This window comes from Heterodontus francisci, chromosome 20 (assembly GCF_036365525.1).
Source record: "Heterodontus francisci isolate sHetFra1 chromosome 20, sHetFra1.hap1, whole genome shotgun sequence".
NCBI lineage: Eukaryota > Metazoa > Chordata > Chondrichthyes > Heterodontiformes > Heterodontidae > Heterodontus > Heterodontus francisci.
This window is the reverse complement of record NC_090390.1, coordinates 21,636,442-21,654,273: the sequence shown is the minus strand read 5'-3', so window position 1 is coordinate 21,654,273 and position 17,832 is coordinate 21,636,442. Positions and strand designations below refer to the sequence as shown.

General features: G+C 45.9%; 1 long non-coding RNA gene across 1 annotated transcript; it reads left to right on the top strand.

Annotated features, from left to right (window-relative positions):
• Nucleotides 1-569: 569 nt before the first annotated feature.
• Nucleotides 570-17,377, top strand: LOC137380906 (uncharacterized). Its single transcript, XR_010977088.1, has 3 exons — nt 570-633; nt 1,047-1,130; nt 16,564-17,377. It is a non-coding gene; the product is annotated as an uncharacterized lncRNA (long non-coding RNA).
• Nucleotides 17,378-17,832: the final 455 nt, after the last annotated feature.

Here is a 17,832-nt window from a genome sequence, read left to right as displayed (position 1 = left end):
TGCATTTTGATGTGGTGCATGCTGCATGAGCCTTACACTAAGGAAGCTGGTGTATGACGACCAATGTAAATTCTTTAACAATGTAGTTATCCAAAGTCAATTTTTAAGTCACACTTATCCTATCTAAAGTCATATAAAAAGTTAAAACCTCTCAAAGTAATGTTGCTGAGTTATTAGATGTCTTATTACTGTAATTATTGCCTTAGTTGATCATTTTCTGCTTGAGTGTTCACACTTAATGCCTGTTATTAATTTCAGACCTAAATGTGATCATAATGAAATTATATACCACAGACACCGTTTTGCTGAACTGTATACCGTGTGGTTGCACTGAGTGGGTAATTCTAGTGCAGACTGGTGTGAGGGATTCTCACACAGCAGCAGTACATGTCCGAGTATCACATGTCTTCTACAAGAGACCATCCATTGATTTCATTGGCCAGGAAATTGTGGGCAGTGTTCCAGTGGATTTCCGATTGGTTGCCTTGGCGGAGGTGTTTCCCAGCGGTTGGTCTGCGCTCTGGAAAATGAACATCCGTCTCCAGGGGCTGAATTTTAAGAGCCCGCCGCCAATCTCAGTGGAGAGCTCAAAAAAATGGCAGGCCGTATGCCAAAGAGCCGCCGCGATCTCACGTACGGCAGCTCATTTAAATATCCAGGGTGGCCCGCCCTCCCAATCATGTGGAAGGGGTGGACTGTCCGTCCCCATCAATGGCGTCAGCTGCGTGTGCGCAGACGCTGACACCATTTTTAAAAGGCAATCAGGCCTGCTGGTCAATTTGAATTTTTAAAGATACACACCCTCCAAAATTTAGTAAATACATTTCTAACATCCCTTTCCCACTCCCAATAACAATTGCATTAACTATTTGCCCCTCCCCACCAAAAAAACACTTATCTTTCAAATCTGACCGTACCCCAGCACCCACCAGACTGCACAAAGTTTGAAGTTCACTCCTTTCCACCATCCCGTACACCCACTATGTTTATTTGACCCCGCACCCCCCAAACTGAAAATACTAACTCCTCCCCCCTCTCCCCACCAGTGTCACGCCGGCTTTCCACGGACAGGGAATTGAAGGCACGGGAGTTGCCGAAACAAAGATCGAGGTGGGCCCGGAAGACTGAAGGTAAGTCCATTTAAATTTATGCTTGTAATTAGTTTAAATATTGAAATCCAGGTCCCGTCGCCCAGCAGCGGGGGTGCCACCATGAAGCCCCGCCACCGTCTGGAGGATTATGCCAGGCCCTCCTGACGTCTGGCTCCCTGGTGGACTGCTGCCAGCCAGCCCCTCCTCCCTCTGCCACGGAGCCCAACATCGAAGCCTTGGTAAAATCCAGCCCCAGGTATCTTGTCAACAAATGTCAGCTTTAGATGACTGCAAGTGGCTTTAGGTGAACTATTTACAATCTCTACAGTTTAAATCAGTGGAATTTACCATCTGTATAAAGATATTTTAATGATCAAAATATCTTTCTTCATATTTGATTGCTGTTACCTTTCTTTAATGACAGAATCCCTCAAGATGAACTGTTGTGAAGAGAAATAATTTAATTCCCCACTTCTTCATTAAATATACAGAGCATCCAATTAACAATATCAATAATGAGATTATACTCTGTTCTAACTAAACCTGCTTTGTATAACAGCAAACTGAGCACCAACGATTAACTCCAGTTCAATAAACTTTTGACCTAAACTGATGTATTCCATTAAAAAGCGGAATAAAGTACGCTATTTAAATAAGTTGAATCATGTCCAGAGGTTAGATTTAACAAGTTCTCACTCTATATATAATTTCCCTGCCAGTGTCTGAAGAGAGACAGCCATAGAGATTAAGCTTGAAAAGATGCAAGTTATACAAGGGCCTTAAGAAAGTGCACTTTTCCCAATGTGTTTACAGATTTTGAACCCTTGTAAAAATAGTTTTAAAATTAATGTTAATAAAACAATTAGGAAGCGTATCATTAAATATGGAAAAATGCAGAAACAACTGAACTATTTTTTAAAATTAAAAAGATTATAAGGAGAAGATTATATATACTGCGTAATTCAAATGTCCTACCATGCGGGCTGTTAGAAAGATGGAAAGGTTGATTTCAGTCTATGGGATTGGATGTATGGAGAGTGAAGGGGACAACTGGGTAGAGCCAGTAATGGAGCCTGTCTTACATGAATTAACTGAAGGAAAATCGAGTTGGCTTTGTTCTAGTCGTGTGATTGTCCTGCCAGTTGTTCCTTGCTGTGTGTGCTCAGGTGATGCCTCACTCGGCAACCCCCCCCCCACCTTCCCCAGGTACTCATGACAAAAATATACCCCCAAAAATGAGATATACCAACGTGAGTAATTCCTTAGCACTGACAAGAGTGTGCAATTGTTCCCATGAACCAGGCTGTTTGCAACCCTTGGCGTTATCTTTGACTCTGAACTGAGTTTGCACCTCCATATACTTCCCATCACAACTACTGCTGACTTGCCTCCTTGTAACGTTGCCCATCTCAGTCCCGACCTCAGCCCATTTGCCACTGAAACACTTATTCATTCTTTCGTCACCTTCAGACTCAAAGGCCTAGATATTAACATGGTCGAATTATGTAGGCGGAAGGTGGAAATGTTGTGAAATTGCAATTGGATTGTGTGTTCTGTACACTTGGGGCTGCTGTAGATCACACATGCTAACAAAGGGAAAGTGAAAGTAAAACAGAATAAAGAGACTCCATTATGTTCAACAGCCTGCATTCTCTGTCTCTCTGTCTTTGCTTCATACCTTATACTAAACTCAGCTAAACCTCACTCAATTCTCAAGAGACATCACGGGGGGAGTTGGGGGTGGGGGGGCGGTGGAATTTCGGACAGGAAATTCAGAAGCCTGTGTTTTCCTGCATGCTGTGGAGTTTGAACCTTTGATAGCCTCCCAGCCCGGAAGTCAGACTGATTGACAGGTTTGGCTTCCAGTCGAGCGGGGAGTAGCAGGCTGGAGGAGCAGGAGAGTCCGAGTCATGATTTGGGTGGTGGAGTGTCTGATCCTGGTGGTGGTGGGGTTGTGGGTGTGGGTGGGTCCTTTGATGACTGACCCCAAGGCAGGGTGTTCAATTGCAGGGTGGATCCAATGCCTGAGCCCGGCCCTGGTCTTGTATGGTGGGGATCTGATGGCGGGGGAGCTGGGCGGGGGGAGAGGAGGGGAAGAGGGGGGTGGAGCCGGGGCTGAAGCATTCCTGCACTTACTTTGTCCTCGAAGCTGTCCTTACCTTCCTTCAGCTGCAGGGTTTCCTGTGAAACAGGTTGACTCAGAGATTGCCAGTTTCATTAAAATTGCCAACCTGTTATTTGTTTGTCCGCCTGTTCTTATCCCACCTCCATTTAAACTGTAAGTGGGTGGGTTGGAGGTGGGTTGGCGTCAGGTTGAGATTTTTAAAACTTTAACTTCTGTTCCGACACCAACTCCCCTGTTTTTGGGTGTTGAAATGCAGCCCAGTTTAGTCCAACCCTTGCATCCTCCCCTCATCCACCCTCAGTAAACTTTAGCTCACCCGAAAACCCACCCTCCTCACCCTGGGAGGGGGGAAATAAAGAAAAACCAAAAACTAGCTAATTTCAGGATAGGCTCCGAGAGCTTCCTCCCTGATTTCCTCTGGGAATTGATTAAGCTCCAAAAGAACATGGTAACCCATGTTAACCCACTGGAGTCCTTCAGGGGCTGACTGGCTGAACGGGATCCCTCCAGTTGGAAGCCTGGTTCATTTTGAGGGCTGAGTCTTATTGACAATGGCTGCCGTCCTGCTGCAGCTCAATGGCTCTGGGCCGGTCTGGTATCAGGTGACCCTGAGGCTGGTCAGGTCGGCAGAAAGGTGGCCACTTCTGTTCAGCAATTATCCATCAGACTGTTAAACTGCTCAGAAATTTGCAGAACTGAGAAATATGTGAGACCTTGAATTGCTTATATTACAATAGGCCAATGACATGTTGCTGGACTAGTAATCCAGATGTATGGATGATAATGCAGAGAACTCAAATACAAACCTCACCGCAGCAGTCTGAGAATTTGAATTCAGTTTTAAAAACCTCAAAGTAAAAAGCTGATATCACTAAATGTGACAATGGAGCTGTTGGATTGTCATCGAAGAAAACCCAACTGGTTCACTAATACCTTTTAAGGATGGAAACTTGATTACCTTACTCAGTCTGGCCTAAATGTGATGCCATTCCTACAACAATGTGGTTGATTCTTATGCCCTCTGAAATAGCCTAGCAATCCACACGGTCACATCAACAGGGCAACTTGGTTTGGGCAATAAATGCCAAACTTGCCAGTGAAGTCCAACTCTGCAGAATAAATTAAGAAAGAGGAAAATCAGTAAATCATATCGCCAATGTTTTACTGAATATTTGAACAGGACTTTACCCTCCCTATGGCAACAGGCTGGTAGAACGCTGGGGAGCCTCATCGGACTGACTGTCTGATGCAGTCTCGCTGCTGACCGGAGGTGGGCAGCCAATTTGAATAAATAGAGGCCCAATTTAGGGCCACTTTCCAGGCCGCTGGCATCTTGCTGGCAATGGAGCAACCCAAGCCACGTGGGAAAGCTTCCAGCTTTATGGAGGCAGCCTCCCAGCAGTTTCCCGAGTGGGACCATCGGAACCAAAGGCTCCATGGACCAAGGAGGGGGCCACCAGTGACAAAGGCCTCCCTGTGGCCCTGACACTGCCGTTGGAGGGGTTTCCCCTTCGACTGCTAGGGCCAACCTGCATTAGCCTCGACAGAAAAAGCCAATCTCTGCCACCCCTGCGAGGGCACATCACAATGGAGGTGCCCTCACCTTTCCCTTGCTGTCTCAGCAGCAAACACCTCTCTCATGGCGATGTCGAGGCTGCAGAGCTTCTGGCCCTCTAATTGGGCCGTCGGCGTGGAAGGCTCACTCACCTTCCCTAATTGGCCGCCTCCTCCGCTTGTATTTTGTTAATTAGACAGCCCGACAATATTGCTTTCGCATTGCCACCCCTTGCCCACGTGGTCATGCCACCTGCTTTACATCCCGACTTCGTCATTGCCTGCAAAATCTCACCCCTTATCTTTGCAGCAGTTATTTTGGTTTGAATTGACATAAATGGCAGCAACACCTACTCCTAATGGAATAAAAAAGAAATTGAAGCAATCTCCTGTATAAGCTGATTCATAGAAATGCATAAAAGATCATCAGCAACATGCGAACCCCAGATAACTGACCCACTTATAGGACCTTTGTAACATATTAAAGATTCAAATGTAATTCTGGCAATCTTTGGGGCTACTTGTGCATAAGTAACCCAATATTCCTAGAATATATTGTTTGAATTTGGATAAATGTTACTATCGAACATATTTGCAGCTTCTGAGCAAGAAGCTGAATATGAAATGATACGCATTGTTCCAGATTATGGTATTAATTGATGCTGCACTGGAATTCTAAATTGGAAAACTGCTGAGGTGTGTAAAACAGTCAAGTTTGCAGACTAGAGCTTCCTACTGGTGTGAAATGTGCGTTGGGTGGAGGGACAGCGAAAACGTGACATGTTGATAAATTTTGATGCCAACATATTTTCCTCTTCCTTTTAGAATACGACCTTTGATGAAATTAGTCGATAGTTGTCCATCAGTTATAGGAGGCTGGAATGATAATCTTATTTCTCCTGTTAAGGACAAGTGAGGAGGGGTTGAAGGGTTTCCCTCTTTTCCCTCTCCTTGTTTGACGACAACAGGTTTAATTCTTCCTTAAAGTGGATGTACTGGCCAATTCAGTAAATGTTTGATTAATTACTTGCTATGATCATAGTAAGAACCAATTGGGCAGGTTTTCTTGAGTTAACAAAGAAAGAAGTTAACTTTATTTTACCTAAACCAAACCAATGAAATAATAAACAATGCACCAACTTTCACTCACACACACACTAGAGATGTACACACACACAAATAGGTTATAGAGTGGGGATTGGTTGAGTTAGAGCTGCCACTGACTGCACACACATATACCCTTGTGTGTTTCCCATCACCAGCCTGGCACCTTTATCAATAGAAAGAGATTCCTCTCAGGCAGCACATCATGCAGGTCTGTGCATGGTTTTCTGCCAGCTGTCTTGATTTATTTATCTTGTAACAGTCCTCTTTACCATCTGTATTCCAACCAGGCCCTCTAGTTATAGGCTGGCTATTGGGAGACCAGGGATATTCCCTCCAGACTTGTTCATGACTTCTGTTAGAAATCCAGGCACAGTTGCAGAGCAGGCCTATAACTAGATACTAGATCCATGCCGCCACTAGGAACACCATTGTGCAAACAATCAGCGTGCTTGAGCAATGCTTCTGCTGCCTGTACAGATCAGGAGGAGTTGTTCCCCATGAATCTGTGGTCATCTGCTGCATGCTCCATAATTTTACCATGCTGAGTGACTAGCCTTTACCACCACATTGGTAGCAATAAAAGCAGGAGGTGGAGGAGGAGAGGTAGTGACTACCAGTGCCCTAGCTGCCAGAACACTCAGAGACCAGCTTACCAGGGAGCACTTCACCTAAATTATCCCTCATACCCCACCTCCCCATACACCAACACTCCCACAGTCATTGCCACTGTCCTTATTACCATCATCCAATTGCCTTCTTTCAGTCGAGCCTCATGGGTCATGCCCTTACTTTACTACAAATACAGACACCAAAACTAATTTCAGAGCAAATTTATCAATCAATTAAATTATAACTCTAACAGTTAACAGAATTAATTAGTATCACCCTTAAGCCAGCCCTTAGGGTCTGTCTTGTATGCTCCTTTCCACATCCTAGTATTCTTATGAAGTGTTGTTTCTCCCCGGCAACTGGTTGGGAGGTGATCTTCCATTGAAACCACTTCAGATGGCTGTGCTGGGATACCTCGAGCTCAGGCAGCATCTCGACCTGGGCTGGGGCAGTCTGGCCAGGCTGGCTGTGTGATACTAGTAAGAACCCTGGCAAATTGGATGGCAGGGGAGCAGGCATGCTGTCATCCTGAGAGAGGACAACAGGTGTCTTTCCCATGGAGGTATTGTCTATTTGGATGAAGTGTTAAACCAAGGTCCCATCAGCCCTCTCAGGTGGACATAAAAAATTCCATTGCACTATTTGCAGGAGAGCAACTGAGTTCTCCTGGGCATGCTGGCCAATATTTAACACTCAACCAATATCACTGAAGCAGATTATCACATTGCAGTTTGTGGGACTTTGCAATGCTCAAATTGGCTGCCACATCTCCTGCATTACAACAGAGAGTATGGCCAGAATTCTACGCCACCCCAGCGAGCCGGATGGTGGTGGGGGTGGGGGGGGTGGCGTAAAATTGAGTGGGAGGCTCCAGGAGGTCTTCCCGACTTGCTCCCGCCTCTGCCTCACTTTACGTGGGCCTGGGGAGTGGGGGGGGGGGGAGTAGAAATGGGCCGCCCACCCCAGGCCAATCAAGGCCCTTAAGTGGCCACTTGACGGCCACTTAAAGGCCTTCGCCCGCCTCCACAGGGATTTTACCTATGGCAAGCGGGTGTACGGGAGATGTGAAAGGCCACCAAGTGAAACCTGGTGGCCTCTCAGTGCACAGTGACGGGGGGGGGGGGACCCAGACAAATGGGCACAGGGTGCCCGATTGAGGGCCACCCCCGCTTCCCCAACCTGAGACGCCCCCCCCTTCCTCTCAAACGATCATCCTTGCCTCGGCATGGCGTGACCGATTAGCCTGGTGAGGCAAACCCCAACTTACCTGGACTCCTGGCTCCATGTCCTCAGCTGACCTGCAATCCCTGCAGTGGCCACCGCTCCTGGTGGCGCTGCTGGGACTAAGCGCTGCCAGCCCGATGATTGGCCAGCAGCTCAATAATGAGGCGGGACTTCCTCCCTCAAGGGGGTTGAAGTCCCGCCTTGGAGCAATTAAAGCCCGGGGACCCGTAAAATGCAGGACGGATCCCCGGGCCGGGCGGAAGCGGGTTCGCCCTCAACTTTTACATCAGTGGCCAGTTCCCCTCCGCCCGATGTAAAATCCAGCCCTATAATTCAAAAGTACTTCATTGACTGTGAAGCACTTTGGGATGCCCTGAGGTTGTGAAAGATGCTATACAAATGCAAGTCTTTATTTTTGTTTTAATAAATGATCTAGATGAATGTATTGGGGGAATGATCAGCGGCAAGTTTGCAGACAATACAAAGATTTGTGCGAGCTCTCCTCCCAGGATTGTGGAGGAGACAAAACTACAGTCAGCAGATCTTGATGTGTTAGGGGAATGCATTTGCGTTTGACAAATGACATTTAATTTAGACAAGTGCAGTGTTATGCATGCAGACAAGACTGATGCCAGCACACTTATACCCTACAAGAAACATGACTGAAGCTGTTGGTGAAAACCATTGGTATCATACTTCATTAATGTTTGTGACACATCTGTGAAGCTGTAGCTAAAGCAAACAAAGCACTGGGCTGCATTCACAGGGCTTTATATTAGAGCATGAAACATACTATTTTGCCCTTGTACAAAACCTTGATTAGGCCTCATTTCGACTTCCATACCCAGAAGTCATGCTGGGCAATATTGAGGCTTTGGAAATGACTCAGAAGAGGGCCACTAGATTAATTTAAAACAGTTTCACTGCTCAGGTAGGGTTAATGAGCTGAGTGTATATACTTTAGAAAAGTGTAGATTCAGGTGTGATTTGGTCTATAAATAATGAAAGGCTTACATTGTGTATATGCTGACAATTATTTCAATTGCTGCCCAATGTTTTCATATGAACGTATTTTGTACACTTTACCTCGCTCCTCTTACCTTGTTAAAACAGAGTCATTGCTTTTTTCCTGTCTCTATAGTATGGAAATGAATTTTGGAGGGTAAGATAACTGGAGCTTGGAGTAGTTGCACTCTTATGATGCATTCACGCTACAGCCGTCAAATCAGTGCAAAGTGCTTTCCCTTCACAACAATGCTGCCCTCATTGTCTAAATGCTGTTGAGTCAGGCCCCAACCCAAGATTGTGAAACTCCCCAGGGAGGAAATTCCACATCACTTTGCTTCAAAGTGTGGTGCCCAGGACTGGACATGATACTCCAGTTGAGGTTGAACCAGTGTTTTATATAGATTCATCATAACTTCCTTGCTTTTGTACTTTATGCCCCTATTTATAAAGCCCAGGATCTCATATGCTTTATTAACCACTTTCTCAACTTGCCCTGCCACCTTCAATGATTTCTGCACATATGCCCCCAGGTCCCTCTGTTCCTGCACCCCCTTTAGAACTGTATGCTTTAATTTATATTGCATCTCCTTGTTCTTCCCTCAAAATGAATCACTTCACACTTCTCTGCATTAAATTTCATCTGCCACTTGTTGCCCATTCCGCCAGCCTGTCGATGTCCTCTTGAAGTTTATCGCTATCCTCCTCACAATTCACAATATTTTCAAGTTTTGTGTCATCTGTAAAGTTTGAAACTGTGTCATTAATATGTATCAAGAAAAGCAGGGGTTCTACCACCGATCCCTGGGTAACCCATTATATACCTTCCCACAGGCTGAAAAACAAACATTCACCACTACTCTGTTTTCTGTCACTCAGCCAACTTTGTATCCATGCTACTACTGTCCTTTCATTCCATGGGCTTCATCTTTGCTGACAATCCTTTATGTGGCACTTTATCAAATGTCTTTTGAAAGTCCACGTACACCTCATCAACCACATCACCCTCATCAACCGTCTCAGTTACCTCATCAAAAAACTCAAGTAAATTCGTCAAAATGATTTACTCTTGGAAATCCATGCTGGTTTTCCTTAATTAATCCACATTTGTCCAAATAACTTAATTTTGTCCTGAATAATTGTTTCTGAAAGCTTTCCCACCACTGAGGTTAAACTGACTGGCCTGTACTTGCTGGGCTTCTTCTTAAACCCTTTTTTGAACAAGGGTGCAACATTTGCAGTTCTCCAGTCCTCTGGCAGCACCTCCATATCAAAGGAGAATTGGAAGATTATGGCGAGTGCCTCCGCAATTTCCATCCTTGCTTCTTTCAGTACCCTTGGATGCATCCCATCTGGTCCTGGAGAATTAACAACTTTACAGTCAACCTATCTAGTACTTCCTCTTTATCAATTTTTAGCCTATCCAGTGTTTCAACTAACTCCTCTTACACCATGACTTCGGCAGCGTCTTCTTACTTAGTAAAGACAGATGCAAAGTACTCATTTAGTACCTCAGTCACATTCCCCTGACTCCATGCATAAAACTACTTTTAGGTCTGTAATTAGCCCCACTCTGCTTTTTACCACCCTGTTACTATTTATATGCTGATAGACGACTTTTAGGTTCCCTTTTATGTTAGTTGCTGGTCTCGTCTCACACTGTCTCTTTGCTTCTCTTATTTGCTTTTTCACTTGCCGTCTGAACCTTTCCAGATTCAGCCTGGTTCTCAATTGTATTATCCACCTGACATCTGTCATATGCAGCTTTTTTCTGCTACAACTTCTCTATCTCTTTAGTCATCCAGGGAGCTCTGGATCTGTTTGCCCTATCTTTCCCCCTCGTGGGAATACATCCTGACTGCAACCGAGCTATCTCCTCTTTAAAGGCAGCCCATTGTTCAGTTACCGTTTTGCCTGTCAGTCTTTGATTCCCATTTATTTGGTCAGATCTGCTCTTGCCCCATTGAAGTTGACCCTCCTCCAATTAAGTATTTTTACTCTGGATTGCTCCTTGTCCCTTTTCCACAGCAAATCTAAACCATGGGCGTAAAAATAGAAAAGCAGAATATTTTTTAAAAGGTATGAAACTGGTAAATGTTGATGTTCAGAGAGACTTGGGCATTCTCATACAAGGGATGCACAAAGTTAACATGCAGGTGCAGAGGCTATTAGGAAGGCAAATGGCATGTTGGTCTTTATTGCAAGGGCATTGGAGTACAGGAATAAAGAAGTCGAACTAAAATTGTACAGGGCTTTGGTGAGACTGCAGCTGGGATACTGTGTGCAGTTTTGTTCTCCACATTTTAGAAAGGATATACTTGCACTGGAGGCAGTGCAGCGAAGATTTACTTAATTGGTCCCTGGGATGAGGGGGTTGTCCTATGTTGAGAGGCTGAGTAAATTGGAAGTAAAACTGCTCTGTGGGAAAGCTCTTAATGACTTCTTTGTAGTGGTGTCAGAATATGTCACAGATGGTTATAGCACTTTCTACTAGAGCCAAATTCAAACCTAACTTTCTTCTCCCTTTGGTGAATTAATTTTAGTTTTGGAGTACACATTTAGGTCAATGTAAACAGTAACACAACCTCACAAGGAGAGGATTAGACTCATTTTTCACACTGAGGCCAATTACTATTGTGGGGTCAAGCAGATAGCTGGGAAAATTAAACCCAACCAGTCTCAGAGAGAAGGCAATTGTTATGCATTCTCTCTCAGCCCTTCTTACTGTGATCTGCTGCCATAATAATATCCATTCTTCTTTGGCATCCTTGTCTTGAGAGACAATGGGTAAGTGCCAGGAGGTGGTCAGTGGTTTGTGAAGCAGCACCTGGAGTGGCTATAAAGGCCAATATTAGATTGACAGACTCTTCCAAAGGTGCTGCAGATAAAATTGGTTGTCGGGGCTGTCACACAGTTGGCTCTCCCCTTGCGCTTTGTCTTTTGTCCTGCCAACTGCTAAGTCTCTTCGACTCGCCACTCTTTAGCCCCGCCTTTAAGGCTGTCCATCAGCTCTGGCGATCACGGACAACTGACTCCCATGAGTTGTGATCAATGTCACAGGACTTCATGTCGCGTTTGCAGACGTCTTTAAAACAGAGACATGGACAGCCAGTGGGTCTGATACCAGTGATGAGCTCGTTGTACAATGTGTCTTTGGGGATCCTGCCATCTTCCATGTGGCTCACATGGCCAAGCCATCTCAAGCGTCGCTGGCTCAGTAGGGTGTATATGCTGGGGATGTTGGCCACCTCGAGGACTTCTGCGTTGGAGATACGGTCCAGCCACCTGATGCCAAGGATTCTTCGGAGGCAGCGAAGATGGAATGAATTGAGACGTCGCTCTTGGCTGACATATGTTGTCCAGGCCTTGCTGCCGTAGAGCAAGGTACTGAGGTCACAGGCTTGATACACTCGGACTTTTGTGTTCCGTGTCAGTGCGCCATTTTCCCACACTCTCTTGGCCAGTCTGGACATAGCAGCGGACGCCTTTTCCATGCGCTTGTTGATTTCTGCATCGAGAGGCAGGTTACTGGTGATAGTTGAGCCTAGGTAGGTGAACTCTTGAACCACTTCCAGAGTGTGGTCGTTGATATTTATGGATGGGGCACCTGTGACGTCCTGTCCCATGATGTTTGTTTTCTTGAGGCTGATGGTTAGGCCAAATTCGTTGCAGGCAGCTGCAATGCTGTTGGTGAGTCTCTGCAGACATTCTTCAGTGTGAGATGTTAATGTAGCATCATCAGCAAAGAGGAGTTCCCTGATGAGGACCTTCCATACTTTGGTCTTGGCTCTTAGACGGGCAAGGTTGAACAACCTGCCATCTGATCTTGTGTGGAGGAAAATTCCTTCTTCTGAAGACTTGAACGCATGTGAAAGCAGCAGGGAGAAGAAGATCCCAAACAGTGTAGGTGTGAGAACACAGCCCTGTTTCACTCTATCCACTCAGGATAGGAAAGGGGTCTGATGAGGTGCCGCTATGCTGAAATGTGCCTTTCATATTATCATGGAATGAGGTGATGATACTTAGTAGCTTTGGTGGACATCTGATCTTTGCTAGTAGTCTGAAGAGACCACGTCTGCTGACGAGGTCAAAGGCTTTGGTGAGATCAATGAACGCAACGTAAAGGGGCATCTGTTATTCATGGCATTTCTCCTGTAGCATGTCAATGGTGGATCTCTCTGCTCGAAAACCACACTGTGCCTCAGGGTAGATACGGTCAGCCAGCTTCTGGAGCCTGTTTAAAGTGATTCGAGCGAAGACTTTCCCCACTATGCTGAGCAGGGAGATTCCACGGTTGTTGTTGCAGTCACCACGGTCACCCTTGTTCTTAAAGAAGGTGATGATATTGGCATCGCGCATGTCCTGTGGTACTGCTCCCTCATCCCAGCACAGGCAAAGCAGTTCGTGGAGTGCTGAAAGTATAGCAGGCTTGGCACTCTTGATGATTTCAGGGGTAATGCCATCCTTTCCATGGGCTTTTCCACTGGCTAGAGAATCAATGGCATCACTGAGTTCCGATTTTGTTGGCTGTTCGTCCAGCTCATCCATGACTGGTAGAGGTTGTGCTGCATTGAGGGCGGTCTCAGTGACAACATTCTCCCTGGAGCACAGTTCTAGGTAGTGCTCAACCCAGCGGTCCATTTGCTTGCGTTGGTCAGTGATCGTATCCCGATTTAGACTTGAGGGGGGGGATCTTCCCGATGGTTGGCCCAAAAGCTCTCTGAATGCCATCATACATTCCTCTGATGTTTCCAGTGTTGGAGGCCAGCTGAATAGGACTGCATAGGTGTTGCCAGTAGTCATTTGCGCTGCGCCTGGCTGTTCTTTGTGCAGCGCATCTGGCTACTTTAAGTGCTACAGATGTTAACTCGCTGGGGGCTTTCTTGTAGTTCAACAGTGCAATGCGCTTAGCGGCTATGACAGGTTCCAGCTCTTCAAAGTGAGATTGAAACCAGTCTGCATTCTGCTTCACACGTTTGCCATAGCTGGTCATTGCTGAGTCATAGATGGCATCTCTGATGTGGGCCCACTTGGTCTCTGCATCCCCTGTAGGAGTGTTTTGAAGGGCTTTTTCAAGTGAATTTCGAAAATTGCGTAACAGCTGTGGATAAGAAATTCTGCTCGTGTTGATGCGCGGGCGGCCCTTCTGCTTGGAGTGATGTAGCTTCTTTGGTTTGAGTCTAACTTTGCTGCACACCAGGGAGTGGTCGGTGTCGCAGTCTGCACTGTGGAAGCTGCGTGTGATTTGAACACTGTTTAAAGAGGCTCGCCTTGTGACGATGAGGTCCAGCTGGTGCCAACGACGTGATCTTGGGTGCCTCCAAGAAACCTGGTGACAGGGTTTAGTATGAAAGAACGAGTTGGTGAAGGCCTCTCGGCCTTCCCGGTGAGGTCCAAAGGAGTGCAGAGCACGATGTTTGGCACGGGTATGGCTGCAGGAACTGCTGGAAACATGCCAAAGGTGACACATGACCGCCTTCGGGGTTCCGCTCCGGATTTTCTGTTAGGGTTTACTCCCTTAGCCTTGGTCTCTCCTGAGACGCCCACAAAGCAGTGGGGTAGTTGGGGCCCCTGCTCAGGGATAGGAGCTAACAAGTAAGCTCTGTGATTTCATGGAGGGAGAGGGAAGGGGGGAGTGGGTGCGGGGGAAAGGGGGTGCGATGGATGCCGGGGGGAGGAGGTGGGGGGAAGGGGGTGTGAGGGGGAGGGGGTGCGAGGGGGAGGGGTGGAGGTGGCCGACGGGGGTCGCGACCCTGGCGAGCAGGCCAGCCCACAGCCTGCACGGCCTCCTCGATATCAGCGTCCTCCAGGCTGATGCTGTGCTCACGGTCACCATCCAGCTCACGGTGGAGGTTCTTTCCCGGCTCCCAGCAGTGGCGGTGGAAGGACGACCGAGGCCGGATTGAGGCCCTGAGCCTCGACGACCGCCTCATGGGCACTCGGGCCGCCTTTCATGTCCCTGGCCAGCGCCTTCCAGGTGGGCGCGTCGTTCACATAGTGGCCGCACCAGGATGAGTAGAACTCCACTCAGAATTTATACTAAATCACTATTTATACCACTACATCTTCAATGTCCTCTCATTTGCAGCAATTCTAATAGGTCTACGTAGGATGCAGAAGGAAAACCACAGAATAATATCCATTACTGGAAAGTATTTTGTAATTGTCCTTGTGATAGGCACCTGAGAATGTGAGAGGTTGAAATATAAAAGTCTCAATGAAGTTTAGAGAGCTGTAAAGGGAATACTGGCCAGGCCGAAGAATTACAAACAGGCTTAACCTTTAACTCTTGATGGCTGAGTATGATATTCCAGTTTTCCACACAAATCATTCTTTTGGTCTGTCTGAATGAGGTTGCCAAGTTATTGCGAATTTCAGTGCCAAACTGGATGGTTTTGTATCAAGAAGCTGTGCCCACCAGTAACTGGGTTGAGATTACACAAATTTATTTCATGAAGGGCAATTACTGCCAGGAAAGAGAGGAGATGTTTATCCCATTATCTCATAAAATGTTCAAAAGTTATCATTCATGCAGTTTTAACTTTAGCCTCAAAAATGGTTCAGAAGAGTGATTTCTTAATTGAGTTTTCCACAGCAATGAATAGTAATCTATCCTCTGTAGGCTCTTTGTTTTCATTTCTAATCACCAAGCAATAATCTAGAATCCCAAGTGCTTCTGTTTACATCTGCTGTTTATAGCTGCTTTCTGTCTGAGCGGTTCAGAAAGGAAAGTAGTTAATATAGTTATATCAATGTAATTCACTGGCACAATAAAGAAGCTTTAAGAATTTAATCTCCATATTCCTGCAAACAAAGGAAAAGCAAAAGGAACTAAAATCTTTGCAGGATGAGGTGTTCACCCATCCTCCCCCCTCACCCTGCAATTCCGGCTGATGCACAGATTGGATGCTGGAAAACTTTGCCAACTGCACATGCGCAGAATACAGGGATGGGATTGAAAGCTCCCTCTAACTGCAGTGAAATAAAAAATATCCAGCCTAACTCAGGCTTCTGAGACAGGCTGAGGGATAGAAGTAAAACTATAATGAAACTATTAAAAGACACAAAAGACAATTCAACGAGTAAATCTAATCATGTCGTTCTAAACTATGATGCTTTTTAAAATTTTGATTATAAACCCTATTTTGAACCTGAGAAATTTCAGCTACTGTGAAAAAATGTCAGATGATGTCACTGGGCTGTGGAGTTTCCATTTAAATTAAGCCTCCACCAGCCAGGACTGAGTAGCTAACCTGTGCCTGATCTGAGGTCAGTTAAGATAGTCGGTGGTGAGAATGCGGTGGCAGTGTGGTGTGACACCTCCACCTTCAGCCATCTTAACCCTATCTAACACCATTCCCACTGGGCAGCTAGAGTTAAGATTGAGTCAGAGGGTTGAGGGTTTAGGTCCCAGTCCATACATTTGAGTACCTAACTAAGGCTGATACTCCAGCGCAGTACTGAGTTCTTCCCAGTGTCATGGCTAATATTTATCCCTCAAGCAACATCACAAAAACAGGTAATCTGGTCATTATCACACTGCTATTTGTGGGAGTTTGTTGTGCACAAATTGGCTGCTGCGTTCTCTACTTTTCAACAGTACTTCAAAAGTACTTCATTGGCTATAAAACGCTTTCGGGCATTGTGAGGTAGTGAAAGGCGCTATACGAATGCAGAGCATTACAAAGCTCCATTCTTTTTTTAAAAAAAACGAATGATATGAGCAGCAGTAAGAATATTAAGGCCAGTGGTCTCAGTGATCTGGTTACATTTACAGCAGACTATTATTACTGTCTGTCATTAACTGATTGGTAATTCAGCTCGTTCTGTTTTTTTTCTTTTACTCAGCACTGAGGGAACAGTCAGATTTCAACTGTGTACATTTAAGGCCAACTTTAATTCTCTGACAAGGTGCCTAAAAGATTGATATCACGACTCTCTGAATGGACACTGCAAATAGAGTCTGACAGAAAGAAAACTCTCGGGAGCACCTTGTTATTTACGTTCAATTAATTTACATTGGATTCTCGAACACAGTTGAACATTACACGACACATTAAAAGCATGTATTCTGTTATCCAAAAATGCATAGGTACAAAATTGGGCTCATTTCTGAGCGTTTTTGGGTGCTACGAGTGCCATTAGAGCTCCAAAATGGCATCTGTGATGCACGCACACACTTCTGCAGCTGGCCGCCATATTGGTGAGGGCATTAGCTGGCAGTGAGCATCCAGTGTACACAGGAGGCAGATCAAAACATCAATCAGTGTCTAATGCTGACTTGGCACCAGCAGTGTCACTTTTCAAACAAGCACCAAGATATAGCTTGGCTGGTGGTGAGACGAGCCCTCCCCGTCAGATCCTTCCTGCACGCCCAGAGTCTCATACCCTCTGCACAATGCCCTTGAGATGGCTGCGGTGGGGAAGAGATGGTTGCCCACCTCTTTCTGGAATGTGTCTTTGCAAAGGTGTGGAAAGAGATGCCAGTGGTTTTTGTCGAGGTTCATCCCAAGCAGCTCTGTAACACAGGAGTCTGTGTTCTATGGGCTGTTTCCAGGGAAGCACACTGAGATAAACATCAACTGCTGCTGGAGGACTATCAATCCGGTGAAAGATACTCTTTGGTCTGCCCGAAACTTGCTGGTCTTCCAGCGCAAAGAGTTGTCCACGACCGAATGTTGCAGACTGGCACATTCCAAGGTCCAGGACTACGTGCTGAGGGACGCACTGAAGCTTGGGGCAGCCGCGGCAAAGGCTCAGTGGGGAAAGACCACTGTGTAAGGTCCCCCCACCAAGGTGAACTGAGGGGCTGGATCCATGGAAACCCCCTCGAACTGTAGCCAGAAAATATTTGTTTGCTGTAAAATGTACATGGCATGTAAAATGAATTGGAAGGGTTGTGAAGCAACTCACTCCTGTATTGAAGGAAACTGATCTCCTTCGCATTCTTTGTATTGTTTGACTTGGTGCTTTTTGGAACTGTTTTGTAATGTATTTTTTACAGCTTTTTATGAATAAAGTATATTTTGGAAATAAAAAAAAAACAGCAGTGTCACTTCACAGCTCAATGCACCAGCTAACACCCACTCTTAACCTCATGCAGCTGAACACACATTC